We start from the raw sequence: 25,389 nt of genomic DNA on the forward strand, positions 1-25,389 counted from the left end.
AAATATTTAAATAGTCTTCTTGAACAGAGCTTAAAACAGTAAGAGCAAGCCACAAAAAAAGTGAGTCTTAAAATCATATAAATTTGGCTTGGAATTATTTTTTTTCCATTTGAGAAACTGACAATACAGTAAACCTCTTGTTGATTGAAACATGATAGCAACAACAAGCTTTTGCTTTGTCTTTGCTTCATATGTCAAAAATGCAAAATAAATTGGTTTTGGAGGGGAGAAGAGCTACTGCAGATAAAAATGTTTGACATTTCATTAAAATGAATGGTAGAATTGTGTCTTTCACATTCTGTCAGAAAGAGAGAAAAAATCTCTAGGTGGTGGAACCAAAATGAGCACATATATTTTTAATATGCTTGGAGGTTGCTTAACCTGCTTTACACAAATGTACAAATGAGAAAATGGGGAAGAGTGAAGAGAGAATGAGATGTGTGTGAAAAATTTCATGCAGCAGCAGTGTTCTAGATATACCTGCAGATTATTTCTAGAGCATTGAGGTGTTTTAAAACACGGTAGTTTGCAGAGTTGCCACTACCACATACAGTTAAATTGAAATGCTTACTAGTCCTGTGGCTTGAAAATTATTTTTGTTGTTTGCGGGGAGGAATGGAGGTTGGGGATTTTATTTTTGGCAGGATGACTTTGCAGTGAATAGAAGAACAAAGAAATTAGAAAAAGTAACAAAACAAAAGCAGTCAGAAAGACAGATCTGGATAAATATGATCTTAGATGCCTGTAGTTTTTATCTGCCATTTTTCTTGAAATTACATGAACTATTGTAAACTGCTTTTTCTCTAGTTATGCAAACAGCTCAGTAAAACTGAAGCAGTTTAGACTGGATTCACAGATGTTCTAGGAGTCACTCTCAAAATTCTAATGTTAACACTTAAGTGAATATCCAGGTTGATTTGAAACTTATGTATTCCAATGGCACTGGCTGCACCAGAGATCTCCTGGAGTTATGGTAAAGCCATCTAGGCAGATGCCAGCATGGCTTCTGCAAATGGAAAAGGTGCTGAGCATTTGATATATCCAAACAGGGACATTTTAAATCTGGGGAATTATTTACACTCCTTGAAGCCCATAGTTGGTTTTCTCCATGTCATTTGTACTGATGTGAAGTAAAATTCAAAATTCAATTTTTTTACCTGCAGTGCAACTCAGGCTACACTTGATCAAAGATAGCTTAGCTTTCATCCAAGTATAGGTACTTCCAGGGAATAAAACCGTATTTGCTGTCCAGACTCCACTGACCCATGCAAAATTCAGTAGTGCTCTCATAAGCATATAACAAATGCAAATCAAGACACAAAGAAACTGTCCTGACTTCAGTGTTTAAAAATCCTTTTTGTCACACTAAAAAAGCAGGTAAGAAGAAATGTTTGCTTCATGCCTCTTGCCTCAAGTTATTGCTATAGTAAGCAAACTACGGCTGCTGGGAGCACTCGTGTTAAAAATGGAAAGGTTTACAACACAGTAAGTAATAGCTTCATTTGGGTATGAAGAATTTTTTAAATGAAGTGAATAGTTCACTTCATTTTTGCACACTATGGAAAGGATATTTAAGCTGGTTTGACATGTCCAGACGCATGTTTTAGGATCATAGTCTTTCCAGACATTACTCAATGCACCTGACATTGGAGAAGTAGGATTTGTCACCAATTCCTGATCTAATGTGTTTTCATGCTGAATTCAGAAACTCTTAACTCTATTACTCTTGAGTCGTTCATACTAAGAATATATTTTTTTTTCCACAGCCCAACCTATGCCACTAGACTTTACTCAAGGGAGAATGAGCAACCTGATACAAATGGGAGAGGCTGGGAGCAGAGCCGTTAGGATATCCCTCCATCAGTAGTTTCTAACAACTCTACCATGAGTATAACCTTATTGTTTCAGGTATTTACAGTTCTGCTATGGTAAGAAGCAATTTTACATGTTCATTTATGGGAATTCACTAGAGGTTTTTTGTGAGTAAAGATTGCATTCCTGCAATCCTGCAAAACCGCAGAACTCTGCTCTTTTAATAAATGATATTTAAAGTTATTTAAGTCAGATCCGTTTAATGCAACTTTTGACTTCCAGGAAGTCAGATCTTGACTTACTATGGAAAAGGTTTCCTGAGAAACCTTTTTCTACAGAGTCACAGAAGGTCTGAGGCTGGCAGGCGCTTCTGGACTTTGTCTTGTCCAACCCCCTCTGGTGGTGCAGGGTCAGCCAGAGCAGGCTGCTCAGGGCCTTTTCCAGACAAATTTTGGTATTTTCAAGATTGAGATGTCACAGCCTCTTTGGGAAACCTTGCCAGTGTTTGATCAACTGTAAATGAGTGGGGTTTTTAAAGTGAAATTTCCTGCATTTAAGTTTGCATGCGTTGCCTCCTGTTCTGTCACTGTGCACCACTGAGCTCCATCTCCTTTAATTCCTCAATTCAGGTGTTTATATGTGTGTTGCTAAATGCCCCTGACCCATCACTTACCCAGACTTCTTGAGAAGCTCTCTCCTCTCAGGATCCTGCACTCCACTGCGGTCATCTCATGGTCGCTGCTGCCGACCTTCACATTCCCAACCAGCTCTTCCTTCCTGTAAGCATGAGGTTCAGCAGAGTATCTCCATCTATCAGCACCTCGATCACCTGTGCCAGGAGGCTGACATCAACACACTCCAGAAGCCTCCTGGATTGGTTGTGCCCCACTGCATTACTCTTTGGAATATTATTGGGGTGGCTGAAGTTCCACATGAGGATGATGGCCTGCAGACAAGAGGCTTCTTCCAGTTGACCAAAGAAGGCCTCATCTGCCTCTTCATGACCCAATGGTCCATAACAGACATTCACCAACATAACTCACTCTCTAATCCTAATTTATAATTTTAAAATACGCTCTACTGGTGATTGTGTGTCATCACCTCTCTCCCCTGCTGTCCCCTGTTCAGAAGTCTCTGCTGCAGGTTGCTCTGCTTGTATTATGTAACTTGTAGATAACACAAAATCGCATTTTAATGTTACAGTCATAGTTTTAACATGTGTTACCAGGTTGAGGTAAGCCCTAGATTTCATTTTTAGCTCCTAACATGTAACTCCAGACTATTTTATATTTATTTACACTCCTCTGGGCCTATTATGCTCATTTCTTAACACAGGTAGATGTAAAAAAAAAAAAAAAGAAAAAAAAATTGCAAAAAACCCAGCACTTGGTAATCAAAAAATGTGTAGATTCCTCTGAGATGATTCATTGAAACTGTTATTTTGAACAGCGCCTTTGTGGTAAAATCCTAATGCTTGGATGGATTTTACTTTGGTTCTGCTGCTTGAAGAAAACACTGGTGAATATACAGGCATTTGTAGGAAGACGTATAGGATTTCCTTCAGACAACTATGAATATATCAATGCAGGAATGGTTTGTGCCCTACCTCTATTCAACATGTGGCTTTTGGCTTCTTCAGATGTAGGACTTTACAAAGTCTGTTTCCCCTCATCACACAGATTTCTTTATTTCTTCTTTTTGTCCCCTAAATGAAAAGACTTTAGAGCCACAAGCAGTGAAATGAATCTATCTGAAGAACTGAATCCCTTATCCCCTGCTCTCTCTGGAACAAAATTCAGCCAGGGCATTCTTAAGTATTTCACCTTTCATGGCTTGAAAAAGTCCCCTCCAGTTTAATCTCCTTAATCTTCATTTATTTTTGCAACCACTTCCTGCTAAGGCAAAGAAAACGTCTCTTCCCTCCCCAACAAAGAAAAAAAAAATAATTAAAAGAAAATATATATTTTATTTTATTTTTTTTAAACAGGAAATCAAAATAGCCAAGCTCTTCTAGACCTAGCTGTTGTGCTCAGCTTGTTCTGGCTGTGGCTACCATGAACCATCTGCTGTGCTACCAGTGGAGGGAGATCCACACGCTCTTCTCCAGAGCAGGGGTGAGCATGTGGCCAAGAACAACAGCAGCAGCAAAAAATCAGAGAAACCCCAGATGACACGCTGTTGGAGATCACCGTTTCTCTGTGATGTGTGGGAATGCTATCTGACTCGTTACAGGACATCTGCACCGTAGGTTGGTGGCCGCCCCCCAGCCTCTTTAATAGGAGCCTTGTTCTGGCTGGTGCAACCTGTGCCCAGCTGAGGTTTCAACCCTGAGCATGTAGACTCGGAGAAACCTCTGTAAGGACATAGTGGGGAAGGAGGGCTGCACAACGGAGAGCCTCCTGTGAATGGCAGACTGATTGGAAATGCGATGGGGGGTTGTTCGTTGTTGTTTTAGTTCAGCCTTTGTTACTGCAACTCCTTTACATCCACTACACTTTTCCACAGTCAGCACTGTGGCTGCCAGCAGTTGTTTCTGTCAAATGCTTCTGATTATGGTTGGCGTCAGCAAATACAGTGTCTACAGCCCCTCTGTAGTGTTTCCAAAAATGTGTTAGCCTGGACAGGGGACTAAAGGGTCAAAAATGCAGAATGGTCTGAAAAACAAAAGGCTTTGTGACCTGTTATTTCATTCAGCTCAACAAAAGCTGCTTACAGTAAGGAACTGAATCATTTCTCTACATAGAATATGCTATTGCTTTGCTTTAAAAATACATCCTTAGCAATGGATCACATTCCTGACTAGCTCCTGCAGTTCTGGTGGTAGGGAGGGCTTCAGGTGGTATATCACAAGATGCCGAAGTAAATCATTATCTGAGTGGGGAAAAAAGAGGATTTGGCAAAGGTGATGCTGGCAAGGAGAGTTTATGTTAGACAGAGCTGTAGCTGTCACCTGCATTTGGCACCCATAGTGTAATTTGAACAGACAGGTGGTGCCAGTACCTGCTGTGTCAGCAGAGACCTGGCATGGGGGAAGACAGGCAAGGGAGCACTGGTCCCATCCCCATCCTGGGGGTGGTTATGCTCAAGTCCTTGATCTACCAAAGACACCTGTCCATCAGCAAAGCTTCTGCAGCTCAGCAAATCCTGAGAAACAGTGAGTCAGAGGATAGTTGGAAACAGAAATAAACTCACACAGTTACATTAACTGCTGCTTAGCCATTTTTCAGGTTTCACACACATAAAAAGCAGCCTGTAATCAGCACCCCGTTGTGTCTCTGGCCAGTATGGGCAGATAGGCTGCCGGGGCAGGGGTGGCTGATGTGGCAGGGCAGCAGGGAGGAGCAGGATCAGCAAGCAGCCTGGAGATGGGAAGGAAATGCAGGACCAGGGAGTGATGGCATGAAAGGGGATGGGATCTGTGGGATCAGGGGCACAGGCTTGCATGTGAGTGATGATACGTGACACAGTATGTGGATTCACCTGGGAGATCTGAACTGGTCTGGAGCCAGGCCCTGAGTTTTTGCATCCTCATACGATGGTACACTGTGATATACACCAATGTTCAGCCCCTATGTAGCATTTAACCCATGGATCTCAAAACACACACTTGGCCAAGGTGCCAAGGTCCAATTATCCCAATTATCAAAAAAAGGATAAAGGGATGCAAAACAGCTCACCTCTGTGGAAGAGCTGGGGTTCAGCCTCCAGCCTCCGGCTGCCCAAGCCACAGCAAGTCCTTGGTGTCCTGGGGTGCATTAGGAAGAGTGTCACCAGCAGGCTGAGGGAGGTCATCCTCCCCTTCTACTGTGTCTTGGTGAGGCCACATCTGGAGTACTGCATTCAGTCCTGGGCTCTCCAGTTTAAGAAGGATAAGGAATTATTGGAGGGAGTAAGGTGATGAGCCACAAAGATGATTAGGAGCCTGTAGCATCTTCCTTATGAGGAAAGACTGAGACAGCTGGATCTGTTCTGCCTGGAGAAGAGAAGGCTGAGAGGGGATCTTATTCATGCTTATAAATATCTCAGGGGAGGGTATCAAGAGGATGAGAAAAACTTTTCAGTGGTGCCCAGCAATAAGATGAGGGGCAACTGGCATAGACTGAAATGTAGAACATTCCATCTGAATATGAGGAGAAACTTCTTTACTTTGAGGGTGCCAGAGCACTGGAACAGGCTGCTGAGAGAGGTTGTGGAGTCTTCTACGCTGGAGACATTAAAAACCTCCCTGGTCACATTTGTGTGCAACCTGTTCAGGTGAACCTGCTTTTGCAGCTGGATTTGTCTAGATGATCTCCAGAGGTCCCTTCTGACTCCAACCATTCTGTGGTTCTGTGATTCATGGCACAGCTCTGTGTCCATGGTTGCTCAGGGGCCAGGACCAGTCCTCAGAGGTATAACCACTTGTTTCTTGTATTCCTGTCCTCTTCCTCCGCTCTTCCACTGGCATCTGCTCTTGGCCAGGGCTGGAGGCAGGGTGTTGGGCTATTTCAGCACTCACCCAGGACGTGTGCCCTCTGCTCCTCATACTCCAAGTCTGAGTAATTTTACACTCACAGAGGAGACCTATGTACAGCTGCTGTCAACTTAAGCAGAACTACTACTGGCCATGTTAATCACCAGAAGTCCTGCCCTGGTGCACTGTGTGAGGCTAGAGGGTGACAGGCACAAGGGTTCACACTCAGCACATCCACCACTGACACTGGGACAGTGAGACCCCTGATTTCAGTGCAGCATCCACCTCTGGCTAAGTTCTTTGCCATGAAATAACTGTTTCTTCCCAACAAGGGAAACCAGAGTGTGAAGTAAAACATGGCAGCCTGCATCCTATCACTACCATGGGCAGGGCTTTCAGACACACATGAGAAACCACCTCCAGTTGACCCACTACAGTTAGTCCAATGTATCATGTTTTTACACTGCTCCCTTCCATCTCCTATCTAGTTTATTTTTGCTGTGTGATATGCTGCTGTGCCTTCCAGGTGTGCTCAAAGCTGGGGACAACAACAACAACAAAAAAAGAGATTCAGTGAAAACAGTTGTCCTTGCACCCATGAGCACTCTCTTCCTCTGGTCCTCATATGGTTCCAAAAAAGCCTGTGGCTTCCTTCATCCTCTCTGCCTCATATGAGTACTTGCTGGAGATTAAAAGGGACAAACTCTGATGATCATCCATGCAGGTCAGCATAGGGAAGGTAAGACTCAGAGAAGAACTGTAAATATTTTTGTTAATGGAAAATAAGAAACCTAATCCACCTTACTTTTATTTGTCCCATTTCTATTAGTGCAAACATACTGCAGTATGTTTCACTGTTTACTCTTCAGGTACCATGTAACACAGTTATGATCGGTGCCTTCTTACCGTCACACTGGGTAATGCATTCACATATACTAGAAAGGGGTCGTTCCCCGAAGGAGCCTGCACCACAAACATGGCCAAAAGTGATGGGCAGCATCTTTGTTATCTTCAGTTACAAATGAGGACCTGAGACACAGCGAAAGTCACTCAACAAAGGACTTTTGTCTGGTTGTTCTAAGGTCCCATGCCAGCAGCTCCAATGAAGGACAACCCCGTCTCCCATGACAGCCATCACCTTTTCTTTCCTGGGCCAGGGTTCCCTCCAGGTTCACGGGCCATAAATATCTGGCGGCCTGGGTGCCTGTGGTAAGAGTAGCTCTGAGACTGCACTGAATTACAGTGCCTCAAGGAGTGAGAGTCTCAGGACCACGAACAAATGTCACTCTAAGGGCTGCACATCCACATGCAGCTCTGTTTGACATCTTTGAGACCTGCAGCCTGTAACTCGTATACATTAAATAGCCTCTGCTAGTCATCCCACTTCTCCCCTGCTTGTGGTGTCTGCTCCCACCCAACCAAAATTAATTTCCCCAGTAGCAGGAACCTGAATGATTATCACTGCAAGGGCAGTTAAGATAGTCAGTTGCCTTCGGTAGAGTAAACCCCTCAGAGACATGAGTAAGTAGAAGACAGCTACATGGCAGATGTTTATATATATGCACACACGCACATATACACACACTCTCCCTCTCTAATTTCTTGACACATGGAGAGCAGCTACACATGCAGCACACTTTGTATTGTATGTCAACTTCAAATATAGCCCAAATCAGCCGTGGAAATGGCAGCAATTATGGTAAGCTGAAACCAAACAAACTGCAGCAACTTAATAGTTTCAATGGCAGAAAAAAAATCCCACATCACCCAGCTGCAGGAGCTGATAGGAAGACAAACCTCAAGGCAGCTTATGGTTTCCTGGCTGTCATCGGCTAGCAGCTCAGATACTTCATATAATGAATAATCAGTGTTTGAACTGATGAAAGTGACCTTAAGATGTGCTGGGGAGGGGGGGAAACTTTCACAGTGTGAGTTGGACAGTGGAAATGGTGGTCTGAAGACATTTACATGGTAAAAGTTTGTACTGTGGTATGGAGTTAGAGCAGGGTGAAAATAAAGGCCATAGTCACTACACGGCCGAAAAATGGATACATATATATGTATGAAAACAGAGGAGGAGCTCTGTAGATGATAGCAGCAGTTTAAGTAGACATACATTGCAAGTTGTTTTTCTTTGGAGGCCTGTATTTGCTACACAGATGGCAAAACAAGCTGGTGAGAAGCAGGAGGGAAGGTCTTCAGTGGCCAGCTGAGTAAAGGCATTGAAGTTTTCTTCGTAGCAGTGCATTAACAGTATAGGGAGTAAGGCTCTTCTTTCCTTCCTCCCCTCCTGGAGGGGATGTCAGAGACCTGCCTGACGTGGCAATGGTGTTCATCTCCACCTGCCTCCTCATTCATGCTGCTTGGTGCTTTGGTAGGGAAGGTGAGCGGCTTTCACTGACCACTCTTGGGACATTGCACAGGGTTAGGGCTGTGGGCAGAAAGACTGGGACAAGGCCAGATGTGCCTTTGTGTGGGGCTGAAAGAAGGGACCTGGCTGGCTTTCCATGTTTCCTGTGAAACTGCTGCAGGCTTCCAGCCTGTGAGAAACCTGGCAGGATCACACTCACCTTCCACCAAGATTTCTGTAAAATCATATTCATGAGTTGCTTTGTCCTTTTTAGCTGGCCTGGTCACTCTCCAAAAGCCAATCTTTAGAGGAAAAAACAACTAAACCAGCTGTGCGGATTTTACAGCTAGGACAGTTATCATACAACAGAGGCTTTTGTAGAATTACAGAGGCCTAAAGAGCAAAATAAATGAGGTACTGGTTTGGGGAAGGGCTTTTGTTATGCACTTCTACTCTCCTCTCCAGAACTGCTGCACTTTAATTAAAAAACAACCTCTTGGGAAATTTGGAACATGGACAGTGTTTTTGCTACAAAACCACCACATACTTTTCCCTCTCTGCCTCCTTAATTTAGGTTAAATTTAAAGGAAATAACTTGAGGTTTGGAAACAAATATCTCTAGAGAGCAGCTCAGTAGTATGGTATGGAATGAAGCCAATAGCTGTAGAGATCATCTAATTTGAACTGAGGCAGGTAGAGAAAAGCCAGGGAAACTGAACCAAACGTTTTCTGTATACATTGCTAGTGGCCTGTTTTTCTACAGCTTTACAATGCAGTGAGTGGCCACATCAAAGTGATCTGATTTTAACAGACAAACATAGCCAAATTTTTAGGGTACTCTGGACTCACTTTGTAGGCTCATGGACACATCTGCCTATTATGTGCCCTGCTACATGGTACCTGTTTTACCCCTTGCATGCAATTTGGCATGTTTACTCCTCAGGCAAAAAGAGCATATGCACCTCGCATTTACCATGAGGCTGGCAAGCTGGTAAGCCTTTACTAAAGTAGCTTGAAGCAGCCAGTGTGGTACGAATTTTGCAGTTCTGCTTGCCAAAATGTAGCTTGTTCATGTACCTGGCTGCTCTGGCAAGAGCATTACTTTACAGGGATAGAAAAGTTTTCTTCCTCAGGCCTGGTGAGCAATAGGGAAGATAGCAGTGGTCTGTACATTTACTGGGAGACACTGTGTTTTGCAGAGACATGGAACTGCAGAGTTTCATTTTCCCTTTCTGCTGTCACTGCAGGCACACCACATCATCATCAAAATGTTTTCTGTTCTTATCCAGTGGTAACATTGGAGTCTGTGATGTGGGGCAGGTAGGGTCAGAGTCTAAACCTCTCTTTAAGTCCCCAAACCACAGCAGAAGTCATTGGACCAACTACACTGCTCCACATCTCCACTTCCAGCCTGACCAGCCTTTCTGGGGTTAAAATAGACCCTGGACTCTGCTCCTCAGACACAACCCTCTTGTAGGTGGGAGTGTCCTCACCTGTCCATTAGTGGTGGTGATTTATTTGATGAGGGCCACAGACCCTTGGCAAAGGGGCTGCGTCTGCGCTTGCCAAACTTTCGGCTGTTGAATTAGGCTGAAGTGAGGTTTCTGCACTGTGGTCCTGAAGGACCTGATTTACAGAGAGGCTCTGAACTGACCAATCTGCAGAGGCAGTCTGCCTGGTAATTTTAAAGGGCTAAAAAAACATTTGAAACAGGAAATGAGGAATATGAACAAATGAAATTCCCTTCTGCTCCCCTGGCTTGCCTTAATGTCTCTCTTTTACCTCTGTACAGCTGCTCTTGACTCTCTTCATAGGTGATGTTGTTCTGTCAGAAAGATGATGTGTTCACCCAGACAATCGCAAATAGATAAGAAAACAGAAATCTGTGTTTTCTTCACTTTCTTAAACCCTTCTGCTCTAACATAAAAATTCCCTGGTATAAGAGAGGTCAGCCATTCTGCATCTGATGGGTAAAGGTCATAAAACGTAAAAATTCCCTAAACAAAAATATCCCCCTCCCCCAATGTCTGCAAAGAGTTAACAAAGCAGAATGATGTAAAATGTGGTTACAGCAGACAAGTGTAAAGAGAGCAGCACCTTTCTTCTTCGCCTAGCCTCCTTGTGCGGAGGAATAAGGTTTCAGAAGCTTTTGAAGGGAGATATTGTGCCAGAGGAGTTAGGGAATGATGCTGGGGAAGCTGAGCCCTCGTTATCTTAATGATGCACCAAGCCTGGAACATTTAAAAAATAGATGTAGTCTTTTGAAAAACCACAGGACAGACAAAAATGTATGTGCGCGTCTTCCAATTTAGTCAAAAGAGACAAGTCATTCCTAGCACTTCTTCAAAAGTACTCTTTTTCTCTGTAAAATAGAATACTGCAATTCTGGTGAAGAGCTCCCATGAAAACCAAGCATTACTAGAATGCTATTTTTGTGAAAGAAAATCTATTGCTTACTTCACTAAAATCTCATGTTTTCACAGAATTTGTGAGCTTGGCAGGTCTTTAATGAAGTAAATATTTGCTTTTCTCACCACAAAGTGTCAACACTGCTTTGTGCCTAACTGTTGCCTGGATATTAGTTAATTTTTATTATCTTGGTCAATTTCAAGAAGTAAGAAATGAATACAGTTTCAAATTAAATCTGGTAATAAAAATGAATTAATTGATATATATGTCCAGGCAGTACACCCTAGACTTCAACACTGAATTACCAGGAGGCTCGTAAGTCTGTCATTAAGACCCTAAGTGTATACACAGGCATCTAAATATTTCTTTCAATTCCAAAACACAGGATAAGGCACTAATTTTTAGTGTCCAGATTCATCAATGCAGGCTTTATTGGACCATCAGTCAGGTGAAGCAATCAAGAGTAAAAGAAAAGTGTCTGGCAAACACTCCTGTGGATAAGCATGCAGTAGCTGTGATTTGTGGAGACAGGGGCTACATTAGATGCAAAGACATGGAAGCCACAAGTATGCTGAGATCAACTACAAGTTTAGTGAATTTTAACAGGAATAACCGTTATCCTCAAATTCCTATCAGCCGTGAATCACCTGGGCTTTGCTGCTTATTGCCTTTGGTGCTCATAATTCTCTTGGTAAAGACATTAAGGCAGCCAGTGAGAAGGCAGAAATGATAACATGTGATTTACGTGACTGGCTGCCCACATGAATAACAAAAAGGGAGCAGATTAAATTAACATTTTCCAAATAGCTTGAAGCATGAACATAATTCTGCCAAAGCATTTGGTGCATACTTGGAAGTAATACATTCAGGGAAAGGCAGGACTGTTTTGTAAGTAATTTGCTAAGGAAAAAAAAAAAGCCAAAGCAACAAGTTTATAATGTAATTTAGGGGCTTAATGATGCCGATAAACATCTAGTGGGAGATTTATGCCTGTGTGCTTTTGAAAAATCCTGAAGGATGTCCAATTTACAACTTCAGGTTGTTAAATACCTTAAGCTTTTGTCTTAGCCTCAAAATGAGCATACATTTGCAACAAAGAGCTTGACCCGGGTAGGTGTGTAACTGCACACTTCTTGCCAGTTCAAACAGGTGTGAGCTGCAATGTGACACACGTTCTGCAGCAAATAGGTTCGTATACCTACAATTATAGAAACAACACAGTAAATTATTGAAATGACTTGCCAGAAGAAAATAAATCAATCCCTCAAAAGCAGCACTGGGCAAGTGAATTGAAGGAGGAATCTGTATCTCTCTATACTCTGTGGTATTGCATAGAAAAGGCTCAAAATTATGGCAGGGCTATACATTAAGGGGGGAAAAAATAGAAAAGAAAAGGTTTTGTGTGCTGTTCCTATTTAAAACAAAAAAAAAAAAAGAGAGAGAGTGAAGGGAGAGATTTCTAGTTTTGTAGGAGAAAAATTAGGAGGCAAATTCAGTTATATAGATGTGCTCAAAAAATCATGGGGTGCAAGGAGATCATCACTAGAAGAATAAATTATTTCCTTCAGTAGGCAGGACCTGAACATGAAGTGGAAAAAAGCAATCTTTCTTACAGAAAATTCATTTCAGTCTTGATTCTAAATGCTAGTGTGAAAAAGTTGTTCACAAAAAAGAGGTGACCTCAAGAATGTTATTTCTACACACACGCAAAAAAGTCCTACATAATTCTTAATAGGAGTTGTCTGCATACAGAAGTTTTTGGTGGTGTGGATACTGATTATTTCAGCATTGCTTCAGCTGATCTGTGACATGCAGTTAAGGTAACCTGAACCATGCCATTTAAAATCAAAATGACTGTCTATGCAGACTTTTATATCTCTGCTGACTGGAACATCATAATCAAGCCAACGCAAAAAGATCCAAACATTTGCTTTATTTACCAGTTAACCCTTTAACAGTGGTTTCTCTCAGAAAGGCATTTAAATAAGATTTCGTATCAGGGATTCAAGGTAGATCACATACACTTTTTATTTTTCTGTCTGTATGAGCCACCACTTCCTCCCGCTCGGTGCCAGTGTTGTCCAGTGTGATTGATAAGGGTTCGGGCTGCTGGCTGGAGGCACTTTTGCAGCACGCTGACATCTGGAAGTCATTCCCAGCCTGAGTGGACTGTGAATGCACTAGACAGACAGGATCCTGTAACGTCTCTCCTGTCTCAGCCTTCACTGCCTCCAATGGCCAGATAATGAGAGCACTACTGTGAGTGAAAGTGTTTATGTGTTTATGTGACTGCACGTATGTGCTTTTTTGCTGCTGATTTCTTGCGTGCCCTGCAGACAGCAAGCAGGGATATCTTGGGGACAGGGCAGAGACGGAGTGGTGTGCCGGGGTGTGTCATAACCACCAGGTCCAGGATGGTGATGACCTCCTTTTCTCCTGTCTGTTGCAGCAAACTTGTTGCCTGTTTTCATTAGGGCATTCTGCTTGGGAAACAACTTTGACCTAGAGCATGTTTACAAGAAGACGAGGGTAGCTAACACCATCTAGCCAAGTGGAGTTATTTTCTAAGTATTTTTCTTTTCCAATTACTTTTTGAATAAGAGCAGCATCTATTGAGTTAGCTCACCAAACAGTTTGAAGTCATTATACCAATTTAAAATCCACACATCATTAGAAACCCTTGCCAACGTTCATATAAATATGTGTATTTCCCTCTCTGTGCTGTCCCACTGGACCAGAGCAGCAAACACGGGAAGCGTGTTCACCACAGCAGCTAGAGTCCCACTGTGTATGCTGTGGAGCTGCCTGACGAGCCAATAATAATCCTCAAAAGACAAAAACAGTGAAATATTTCACTTGCAGTTCACCCAGGATAGGGAGGACTTGGGATATGTGTTCTGGATGTCACCACTGAACAGTGACCGTCTTGAGAGCAGCAGTGAAAAAAAAAAGTTATCCAGTAAGTTTTGAAGGCTGCAGTTTGGTGGCACAGCAATAAATTATCATATCTTATGGTTAGACTTCATGATCATTGTGACCACAACACATCAGCAACTTCAACATCCTTGTTCTCTCCAGTATTCTGCAGGAACCGCTGCCACTGCTCCTTTTGTCCTATGCAATGACCCCACAGTTGTGCCTGTGATGGTGTGAGAGTGCAGCCCTGGAGCCAGAGTTAAGGTTCATCACCTCGCTAGCCCATTGCACCAGCTTTCGGGGTACCTCTGGGGTCATCCCAGCATAGCCCAGGAGGAGCAATGGGACAAGAAAGCAGGTACCTCCTGCTATCTTAATCCAGACACTTACACAGACAGATTAAATGCTTTGTACCAGGTACCTGGAGTGTAGCTGGAGGCACGAGCCTCTGCCACTGGAACTTGCACAATGACTGGTGCACTGCAAGACCATGTAACTCAGATACAACATAAAGTACAAGAGAAACACAGCCCCAAAGGCAGAGTGCTGGAGAAAAGAGTGAGAAGGTGCCAGAGTTTAACCCCAGCCAGCAACTACTCCCCATGCAGCTGCTCACTCACTCCTCCCTGATGAGAAGGGGGAGGAGAGAATGGGAAGAGTAAGAGTGAGAAAACTTGTGAATTGAGATAAAGACAGTTTCATAGGTAAAGCAAAAGCCACAAGCACACACACAAAGGAAAACAAAGAATTCATTCCTGCTTCCCATCAGCAGCAGGTGTTCAGCCATCTCCAGAAAAGCAGGGCTCCATCATGAGCCATGGTTACTTGGGAAGACAAATGCTATCACTGCAAATATGCCCCCCTTCCTTCTTCTTTCTCCAAAAAATATACTGAGCATGACATCATAAGGTATGGAATATCCCTTTGGACACTTCAGGTCAGCTCTCCTGGCTGTGCAACTTAGTAACAACTAAAACATCAGCATGTTATCAACATTATTCTCATTCTAAATCACTATACCAGCTACTAAGAAGAAAATTGACTCTATCCCAGCCAAACCTGGGACAGAAGGACATGCCAAAGTCATTGCAAAGAGCTCAGACATTGACTTATTTTCATATACCTTTTTTATTGTAAAAAATTCTATATAATAATTACCCTGCAAATGAATGTGCACATATTCTATCATCTTTTTAAATGATGATTTTTTTTTTTTTTGCATGCAATAATATGCTGATTTCTTTTGGTTAACTAGTTAACTATTTACTAATATTTCCAGAGATGTGGCTGGATTATAATAGGTTGAATGAGATCACGTAGATGGTTTGAAACACAGTTGAAGTGTACGTGGGTATACCTGGTAGCATCCATGTGAGAATAAATTGTCTTATGTTTCTGATTGAAATATCTACCTTTCAGGTTTAGCTTACATAATTTTTCTTTTTGATTCAGAGAAAAAAAGGAAAGCTAATCTTAGACCAAAACTGCTCCAGAACCAGTTCTTTCAGCTATTAAACAAACTGTTATTCCAGATTCATTATTTTCTGCTCCTTCTGAACTTACATTACTTATAAGTAATAGAAAAATAACTTTCCCCCTCCTAAAAACGCTCTGGCATGAAACTCTCTTAACCTTCCTAGATTGTGCATGAGCAATAACAGATAACAGCTACTAAAATGAATATTTCAAACATTTTATAAATTCTGTTAAACAATTTAATTGGCAATAGAAACAGGAAAATGCTTTTTAATGCTCTACTTTATCTAATAATGCAGGAATCAAAGGTATAAATCAAAATAGCATGTCTCACTATGGTGTGTTGACATATGCTGTTATTTTAGATATCTGCTTCAGCCACTTTGCTTATTAGGATAAGGCTTTTATGACAGTTTGTGAACTAAATTCCCATACTACTTAGTTTACCAGTGTTAAGCGCCTAGATAAACCTGTCTAGTTATTGTTTAAAGGAGATTTTATTTATTTTCTACCAAATATGTTTTGATGCTTCCTCCTAGAATAGTGTCAGATTGATAGAAGCCTATGCATCTGATCTATGGATATGCTTGTACTGCTGGTTTTGGATGCTGATCAACAAAAAAGTACTAGGTGATAAATATTTTTGTCTGAAACCACATGCTAAACTTTCTTTATTTAAATAATTTTAGCAATTCAAAAAGGGATTTTATAACATATGATTTGATGTTGTTGCCTGGTAGTAGGACTCTTTGGTCTAAGTTGTTGAATTTGTTGTTGAAGTAGTTCTCCGAGCTTTTATTTAAGATGGCCAAGAGTTCCATTTCAGCATTTCTTGATTTCAGAAGATTGGAATATGTTTTTAGCCTGAAGCAGTTTTGTTTAGAGCCCATTCAAAATAAAGTCAGTAAAAATGTGCCAGTATAATCCACTGAATTCCATGGCTAGATCTTGGATCCAACACGGAAATTGTGTCTTGGTACTTTGAAGTTAATCCTGTAATGTACCTGCTTTTTCAAAAGGAGATGTTCTAACATTCAGACTATTCAGAAGAAAAGTATGACTATGGGATAGTGAAAAAGAAAATTATTTCCAGGCTTTGGAATAGGCTGCTCAGTGAACTCGCTGAATCACCATCCCTGGAGATATTGAAAAGATGTGTAGATGTAGCACTTAGGGACATGGTTTACTGGTGGACTTGGCAGTGTCTGGTTTGCAATTGAACTCAATGATCTTAAAGGTCTTTTCCAACCTAAATAATTCCGAGATTTTATGATTCTATAATTCACAGAATTTGGAATTTGCTAGAAAATCAGCATGAAAAAAGATGAGACAATGAGAAAGCGGCATCAAAGTCCAGTGAAAAGTTTTGTTTGTCTGCATCATGGCAAAGTGTATATATGTGGTGCTTTCTTCATGGATTTTCTTGGATTCTTAGTGTTTTATAAGCCAGCAGAGTATTTGAGCTGGGGCTGGAAGAGCATTACTTGTGCTCATTTGACCTGTGCAATGAAGGATCCTCCTGAAAAATAGTATGTCATTATAACGTAACTGAAAAGTTTATCGCTATGTGATAGGGACATGAAGGATGAAGCAATGCCACACTTAGAGCTTCAAGCCAGTGTCCCTGTTGCTCCAGGCATTTAGAGTATGGGCCCTATGTTGAGCCCTTCCTTACCTTCTAGGTGGACACTTCAGCGTCTCATTCACCTGGTGTGCTCTGAGTGAGTGGTGGCTTCTGCAGTCCTGTCTTGTTGGGTGTCACCACCCAAAGGGTCAGAGAGACTTACCACTGGAAAACATTTATGAGTGTTCATTATTTCCTTTCCACTCCAGGCCACAAAGTCTCTCTGCTACCCATGGAGGGAAGCTTGGGAAAGTGACGAAAGGATGCTGAATACCTGGCTGGACCCATTACATGAAACCACTACACCCAAATGGGCAAAAAGCAACTTGAAATTTTGGAGGGAGAGATATCAAGTGCCTGTGAAACAGAGCAGGGTAGGGTCATAAGTAAATAAATAAGTAAGAGAGAAGTCTGCTTGGGCTGCAGTCCCAGTTCAGCTAATGTGACTAACCAGGGACAGGACACAGAGGGAGAAGCAACAGCAGCCATGCCCTCACAGTGTTTTCATACAGCTGATCTCTGCAAACAACTCTGAGGCATCCTTGTGTACCATACCAGCACTTGCAAGGATTGCATCGCATTTGAAACCATCTGGTTCTCTGCTGCACCTTTTTGCCTGGTACAGACAAGCCCTTAAAATTCAGCAGCTGTCTCAACATATTTTCACAAAACACTTTTCCAGTCTGTTTGTCTGTCCTCACGTGTTCTGTCTAATGTGCACAGCAGCAGCTGATGAAAGAATGGTTAAGGGCAGAAACAAAGGCATGGTTTGTCGCGTGAAGCCAAGCAATTATGAAAGCTATTGTGGATGAGGGTGCCGAGCTACCTGTGTTTAAAAGAGACTTAAGGGAGTGTTAATGCTGAACCTTCAGGCAAAAAGAGCTTGTTTGACAAAGACATTACCTCTAATACATTGAATAAGCAGAGATTTAATGTTAAAATACTATTGACTGAGGTCTCTGGTTTACAGAATGACATATTTTCATTCCCATAATCCTTCCTTCAAGTTTAACAGTAACCACAGAATGGTATTATGGAATTAAAATTAATTTGTGTTTTTCAGATCTAGTATAAAACCATCAAATTTCACTGCTGTCCCTTTGAGCAGGTACAGATTACATTCGACAGAAAGAGCATCAGGCTTAATGAAGTGTAATGAATTATGATGCTGCTTCATCCTCATGATGAAAATTCGTCTTTGTATCTTAAGTTACCTGAATATTTTTTCAGCTGATTTCACTGCGAAGTGAGAGCCATCAACAGAAGACAGTGATTCAAATTCTTCAGCAAAACTGCATGTACAGATATTATCAACCAAGGCAAGGGAGGATGGACCTGTCCCTGGTGACACAACCAGCATTACTGCACTACATTGCACTATCAATAATATATTGAGGTAGGAGCTGTAAGCTAAGCTAAGTCTCAAAGATCAGGAAACATTTTAGCCACCTGAGCAAGTGGCTAAACCTTCTGTATTTTCCTAATCTTTAATGTGCCAGCCTCAACAGCTAATCTCTTGCCAGCATTTCCAGCACACTGGGTGAGTTGAAGATGGTCTGTATAGGGTGATAAAGCTTCATGAAATGAACAACCCAGGCAATAATAAAAAAAAAACACCCTCATGATAGAAGTGATTGAAGATGATTAGATGTTTTAAACTTTTTTTTTTTTTTTTTTTTTTTTTTTTAATACTGAAAAATCAGGAAGAAGGTTACTTTTCTCTCTACCCAGCTTTGGGAACATGTGGAGGTGTTATAGTTGTCATGTCAAGGATGTAGAGAGGCATCTGAGCTTCAGAAGAAGGCTCAAAATGTAAGGCTGTGTTATAACACACAGTTCACTCAATTTGGTGGTTATCAGAGTTATTTTTCAAAGCAACTGAAGCTTCTCACAGGGAAATGTGTATCTATGGTAATGTAAATTCTGTGCAAATATTATGTATATTATAAGCTATACCAAAGAATATAATGGCTGAATCTTTCAAGAGCTACTCTGACTCCCCCAAGTTTGTTGTCATTGCTGTTAGTCACAAACTGTTTCTGGCCCCTTGAAGAGGAGAAAGAACAGCTCTGCCCAGCAGAGGAGCTCCTAAATCCTCCATGCTTGTCATGCACATCCTGCCCCTTGCCAATCATTACGATGGCCATTCAGAGCAGCTTTTGCAGATGGGATTTTCCCTGGCTGACAGCGCAGTTTCTGTGATTAATACTTCTGGGAGCCGTGATTCTGTGACTAATACTTCTCCACCCGACAGCTGGCTGCCCCTACCCCTTTCACTGTTGGCCTGCTTGCTTTAAGCAGGTTCAGTTTTGCCAGCACTTTGACGGCGGTAGACGATGTTTTGCCTGCAGAAGTTTGAACTTCAGCTAACGGTGCTGGATCCTGCCCTGTGTTTGGACTGACTGGAAATTTCCAGGCTGTAGATAGACCTTTACAGGCCCCAAACAGCTGCAGCTCATAACTGTAGTTGCAGTTGTTGCTGGTCTGGCTTGTAGCTGGCAAGAAGGAGGATATTAAAATCCCATAAAGATACTATCAAATTAGAAAATACCGTACAGTGCGCTTTTGTTTCTTTTAAGGATGAAGAAACCAGATGAGAGAGGACTTAAGCTCCCTCTGTGCATATATGCAGAGCGGAAAGAAATTACATTTAACTGACCCCTTGATGATAGGACTTGATATTCAACTATATTTAATCATGTATGGAAAAGACAGTTGCACTTTTCAACAGCTGCTCTTACTCTTAGCTTCAAGGGGCTAACGAAAAGATTATGTCTGCCCAGGGATTTACTCCCTCTCTCTCCCTCCCCCACAAAACCTGCATTTTTTTGTGACTTTTGGAGTTCCAGGGGGAAAACAAAACAAAACGCATTCTTACTGCATTCAAAACTTTACTGCCATTTCAATAATGTCATGGCAGTATAGGCGGAAGCAGATGGCCGAGAAAGAAAGCAGGCCCTGCAGATGTGAGAGAATACCCCACCGCCTTTGGGATCCCCCATCACTGGGGCTCATTTTCACCCAGCCTCGGAGAAAAGGCCTTACTGAATTCCCAGGTTAGATGCTGAATATCAGTGTGGTTTTTCATTCTGTTTCAAAGAGTTTCAGCCCATTTTCAGGAAGACAACCGACCACAGCATTGTCATTGCTGGTACCTGGCAAAGCTTTAAATGGTCACAGTGCACAGAGGCCAGGGTGAGATGATTAATGCACTGAACTCCCCCCAGCCCATAAAGGAGGCTCTTTTTGAACAGGGTCACATCCTGGTGTCACAGTGCTCTGATCTGCCCAGATGTGCCAAGACTCAGGTGGATGTTTGGGATGTGGTAAATGGAGGGACTCACTTTCCAATCTAAACATGTTGGGCCATAATTTCTGATTTCAGCTTGAGCTCCTTTATATTCCTGATAATTTCCCCAAATGTGCCTACTTGATTTAAGAACATTTGTGATATTAACTTTACCAGAATACACTTGATGCTGCTACCAGTATTTTAATGAAAATCTAAATTAAGTAATTACTTCTCTTGGCCTTGTTTCACCAGTAACCCTCAATATGCGTTAAATATAACCAAATGCTACCATTTAAAAATGATTAAAATTTAAAACCAGTCTTCTGCAGGAGAAAGAAGTAGAGTATTCTACCAGCTGCTTATACACTTTGCACATGAGTGGAGACAGTAATTTTACATGTCCCCATGGTGGTGTATGACATGGCCAAATATTAATGAAAATAACCTTTTTGAAAACAGGTTATTTAAAGTATTAGACATTGAAAAATCCAGCTTAATAAGGAAACATGATTTTCGCAATACCTAAACTGCAAATGCAAGGAATGGCATCTAGTTTCACTTGTTAGGTGCATATGCCATTCACGTTAATGTTAAGAGTAATTGTGCGTGGGGAGTATCTCTTTTAATTTTAAGCTTCAAAATGAGCAAAAGGAAGGAAGCAGCTCAGATTGCTTTCCCACAGTAGTACAGAGAAGGCACAATGCTTAGTGTAACAGAGTAGCCAGCATGTCAGCCTCATGGCTTTAAGTAAAGCCATAGCACAGTCAAGCTCCAGTTCTCACCAGAACTCACAAACCTGGTGTTTTGCAAGCATTAAATCATCACACCATCACACCATCACATCATCACACCATCACACCACATCACACCATAGTTAAACACTATTATTTAAATGATCAGTGGGAACATTCACCTATACCTGGGGTTTGTTCAGAGACATAACATCTCTTATTCTGATTACAATTGGGAGCACTTACTGTGTAAAAGGATAGGCACAAGATGCTTTCCTCCTTTGAACAATAAACTTTGTGATTTAAATAGTGCTTGTAGTAGGTGCACATAGAACAAATGCAGTTGCCTACTTCACATCCATGTAGATACTGATATGCAGTGAAAGGACTTGATATGAAAAGTGTGGTAAAGAAACCTCCCAGTGATATTCCCATGCAAATACTTTTGTGCATATCTACATGTACTCACACACACTAGCATTTTGTCCCAAAACGAGTAACTGCTTCTGTGGTTAGGTTTTTGTGTAAACCACTACTCAGTCTTCGTACTTTCATGAATGCACTTTCATTTATTCTTTTATAATTATGAGATCTTTGTGGTTGTAAATGAAGTTCAGGCATATTAGGAATAGAATAATGGTTAATGACCTTAAAACAAACTGGCAAAATGATATTGGTTAAAGAAATAGCTTTTGACAGCAACGCATAATTCAGTTCTGGTGCTGATTATCACAGGAAGTTCTTTAGGCCAAAGGCATGCCAGAATCTTTTTAAAAGACTGGATATTAATGCAGATGAAAAATACTCCGAATGGTCATGGTTGGTTATTGTAAAAATATTAGAAGACTGTTTGACCTCATGTTATCCAGCATAAAACAATCTCTCTTGGAAGAAGAGAATGTGGGATCTATGTCAAGAAAATGCAGTCTAAAACCAACAGTGTTTGGTTGCTTTCCATATCATCTGCTAGGAAAAAACATTGGTACTCCTTTGAACAGCTTCCCTGATTGTCCCTATAATGTTGCTTTTCCTGCCGCTTTTCTTTCAAACACGTAAATTCCGTTCCTGAAGGAAAGACCTTTCCAAAGAGAAGCAATAAAGGACATTGTTATAATTTTCATCAAATGCTCCACCACAGTGCATTGTGAAGAAAAAGTTTGTTTTGGTAACACATTGGAAGCTTACTAAGTTTCTATTTATGCAAAACCTTGCATAAATAATTTGTGGAAGTAAATGTTTAGACCTGGGGAAAAAAAGCCTTTTTTGGTGTTATTTGTTTTCTTGTGTAGAATATTTTTTAAAATCAACAAAGTTTTGGATAAACTGGAATAGATATGAACACCCCATGTTTAGAACTAGATCCAAATGTTAGTTGTAGTCTACGTAATCTTGGGAGGGAGGGGAAAACATTCATAACATTTCAGTTTAGATCCCAAACCTAGATACGCGATCATATGTCTAAATTTAGCTAAATTAGGGCTGGTGGGAAGAAATTAACACAGTGAGCAGTCAGATTCTGGGGCCCTGGTTAGACTCTTGGCAAGCTTTGGGGGTGCCAAGGTCTGGTGGTGAGTCCTCACTTGCTGCTCTCTGCCTTCACTGTATACAGGACTAAATAAAACATCCCCACATGTATTTCACAGGAGAAAAGAAAGGCTGCAGTTGCCCCTCCGGAACTGTCCATGGGGTCTTCTCCCCATAGGGACAAGCTCAAGGGACTTTAGTGGAGCTTGAGGACTGTTCTTGTGTCCTGTTTGCGAGCATGAGGGCTGCTTGTGGAAGATTCGCAAGAGTTTTGCAGATCAGTTCACTCAAAATTCATCCAAGTCATGCAGAAGACATATGAAACTATGCAAATCTTGCACCAAATCACACTAGAGCACCATTCTGCCATGTTTATGGAAGTACTATGAAAAACTGAGACAAGTAGAGCTACTTGTTGAATGAGTTTTTTTTTCCTGTAGTGAATAGCTGTATTCCTTGAGTAATACTTCCAATGAAAAATACGCAACTAAATTTGAAATTTTAATGATTGAGCTCTGCTGCTGTAACAATGTTTATGTTACATATTTTTCTTGCCCTCTTCTTCAGACAGAATTTTTCTTACTAGAAAAAGGATGATGGGTGTGCTTGGACTGGGAATATGCAAAAAGGCAACTCAAACAGAATTCAAAATAAGAAAAATCATACTGAAGTTCCAAGAACTCAGTTAAGATTTGATCGCCATTCCTAAAACATATTTTATTTTTGTCACCTGCTCTTTCATGTCATCACTAGCCATTTAGACACAGGAGGTCAATCTCTGGTAACAGAAGTTCCTCATGCTGGTAGCTCTATCTTTATTTATGTTCTTACAGTGACATATTCACAAATGAGCCCTAGTCTTCTTTTAAAAAATGGACTGTCTCACTTCTATCTACATGACTGAAGTGGAACACAGAGGAGCAAAAAAATCAAGCACTGATTTTATTATTTCCCCTCTCCGGTTCTGCTCCTGGAAGGCTGCAGTAATTCTAGCCTCATGTTACTCACTTGATGGTTTAAAGCACAGCCTAAGTATATGTGAACCCATGGGTAGGTATTGCAAGCTGAGGGCACAACATGAGGACAAGTGGAAACACCGCTGGGGTTGCCTCTCCCTGGCATGTGTTGTTTTCTAGAAGCAACCTCCTCTGATCTGCTGTTTCATAGGGAAGCAGAGCTAGAAGACAGACTGTTTCTATGTTCTTGGGTGCTCAACGAAAAGCATCAAAAACCACCAGAATTCATTAAACTCTCAAATGGGAGGCCACAGCCTCAGACCAGAACACATCACGCGGTGGAGGATGGGTAGTACCACCTGCATCCATGTGAGCTAAGCACTACTAGTTGTTTTTGCTGATAATTGAGGCTTTTGAGTCATTTTATTGCCATGGCTTCCCACCTCAGGGATCAACATGTGGCCAGGAGATCTTGCTGCTGTGAGAGATGTTGCAGAGCTGCAGGGTCACATTGGTACTGTATGCTAGGATCAGTAGAGAAAACATGATGTCGCTATAAAACAAGACATGACACTAAAATATGAGGCTGTGAAAGCCTGTCATTTGCAAGGCTGTAATATGCACTAATGTAGTGAAAGAGAAAGCAACTTAGATGTTATGGTGATAATGTGCACTTACCATATTTCTCTGGGCTGGAAAGAGACCACAACTCTTTATTTTGACAAGAGATAATATACATCTTTGAAAGTGACTATAAAAGAAAATTTAGCTTGAGATGTCAAGTAGTCCAGTGTGCAACAGAAAGCTGCCAACATCTGCTGAGGTGTTGTCTTTTCTTGTGTGAAAAATACAACTCAGATATAACAGCAACCTTTGCAAGTGTTGCACCACTTCAGCAGAAAAACAGCACCTAAGGTAGAACATTGTCTGTTTATTTAAAACAAAATTAGGAACCAACAATGTAGTATTCATGGTCTTTGGTGTATCCAGAGCGTCTTGTGTGTTTCTTTTACTGCTATAAATACAGATTCAGCTTGCCACACACAGAGCACTTCATCTGAATCTCGTCAAATGAGTACATTATTTACATTTCATCCCATCTTAAAATGTGGCTTCCTCTTTTGCACTTTTAGGTGCTGCAGCAATGCCACACCAATGCAAGGGTGGGTTCCTGTGATTGTGGTCCAGATTCCTTTCCTGACTACCATAGTGGCAAGTGGGAATGCCTTCCTTCTTATCACAAGTGGCACTTGGACTTTTCATCCTCAAAACGAAAATCAGGGTTAATCCTTTTGTAAAAACAAATCGGGATATCAGCCTGGATCAATTAACCAAGTTTTCTGATTTGTCTTCTTCTGCTCCCTGCTCCCTCCCCCGCGGCCCTTTTCCGGTGAGAGCAGTCACTTAGTCATACGTGTAATTGTCTGACAGTTATTTCAATAATACAAAAATAAATTAAGTAATCCTTCTCCTTTTTTATGACTGTGCTGAGTCTATGACTCTTTCCAGGAGCGTGGAGCATAGATATTATTACCATGGTTAGCTACCCTCAGTGGCTCTTATTCCTTTTCACAGATACACAAAATGCAAAAGACTGTTTGTTTCCATCTCTCTTTATTTTTTTTCCAAGTGTAAACTAAACATCTCCTTTTACATCTCTTGCTGGTTAGCAGCCAATGTAAATGCTTATGCTAGGAGAACAAGCCCATTTCCTGCCGTTAAGGCTTTTTTGTTTATCCTAGGGCTACTCACTGCCACCGCCTGCCCCTGACAGACTATTAACCCCTGTTTCTAGCAGGCATACCAGATGTGGGTTTCTTAAGCAAATCATTGGTTATTTCACCAC

The 25,389-nt window shown here is 41.5% G+C and overlaps 1 long non-coding RNA gene across 2 annotated transcripts in view; it reads left to right on the forward strand.

The window, feature by feature from the left end:
- The window catches only part of LOC110363000 (uncharacterized), a 28,994-nt gene extending 6,291 nt beyond the window's left edge, over positions 1-22,703 (forward strand). Inside the window, exons 3-4 of one of the 2 annotated variants that reach the window (XR_010468941.1) lie at positions 1,767-1,908; positions 2,442-22,703. This is a non-coding gene — a long non-coding RNA (uncharacterized LOC110363000). Of the gene's footprint in view, positions 1-1,766 lie in introns of both variants that reach the window. The other variant, XR_010468940.1, reaches the window with a different exon arrangement.
- The last annotated feature ends 2,686 nt before the right edge of the window (positions 22,704-25,389 follow it).

This window comes from Columba livia, chromosome Z, assembly GCF_036013475.1.
Source record: "Columba livia isolate bColLiv1 breed racing homer chromosome Z, bColLiv1.pat.W.v2, whole genome shotgun sequence".
Lineage (NCBI taxonomy): Eukaryota > Metazoa > Chordata > Aves > Columbiformes > Columbidae > Columba > Columba livia.